This window comes from Arachis ipaensis, chromosome B08, assembly GCF_000816755.2.
Source record: "Arachis ipaensis cultivar K30076 chromosome B08, Araip1.1, whole genome shotgun sequence".
In the NCBI taxonomy this organism is placed as follows: Eukaryota; Viridiplantae; Streptophyta; class Magnoliopsida; order Fabales; family Fabaceae; genus Arachis; species Arachis ipaensis.
Window position 1 is genome coordinate 120,915,640 of NC_029792.2, and position 799 is coordinate 120,916,438.

Sequence of the window (799 nt, forward strand, 5' to 3'; positions counted from 1 at the left end):
AAAAAATTTCATACACAACATAAATACAATGTAGTAAAAGATATAAAAAAAAAGTTATATTAACAAAAAATAATAAAAATATCATAAAAATTAATAAAATACTTGAAAAATTAGAGCACTATAAAAAAAAAGTCAACAACATTTGTCATATAAAAAAATGAATTTGCATCTTCATATTTCAAAAGTTGTATTTGCATAAAATTAGAATCCAAACATTTTATTTACATAAATTACTCTATTATTTTATAGTAACAAACACTACAAATTAAGATGACTATAATTACAGAAATTTTGATATTACTTAAAAAATATAATTAAAATTAAGATGACTTTTTATTACTGCTTTAACTGATAAATGGCTAAAATACTAGCAAATATTTTTTTTCTCTTCTATATATTGAAGTGCCTTCTAAAAATAATTAAACTCGCTTATTATAAGAACATAGTATATAAAAGTATTTCGTTGTTGGCTCAGCTAATGTCCACCAATTCGTTTGTGCCAGGGACGGCTTGGCCATTTCGTGGATGCCCCCTGTGATATGTTCCATTTTGTGGAAGGTGGGCTTGAGTTGTTTTCTGACATGTAGCAGGTCCATTTCGTGGGTGCTTCTTGTGAAATGGAGGTAGAATCCATTTCGTGGTCGGCAGAGATGAAATAGATGTGCGTATTTTGAGCACAATTTCAAACCATGCGTATTTAGGGAATAAATCATTTGTGGTTAATGATTAGAGATGCTAGGAGACTGATATTTTTCGGGCAAAAAATTTTATATTTTTATAAATGTTTTAAGATGCTTTT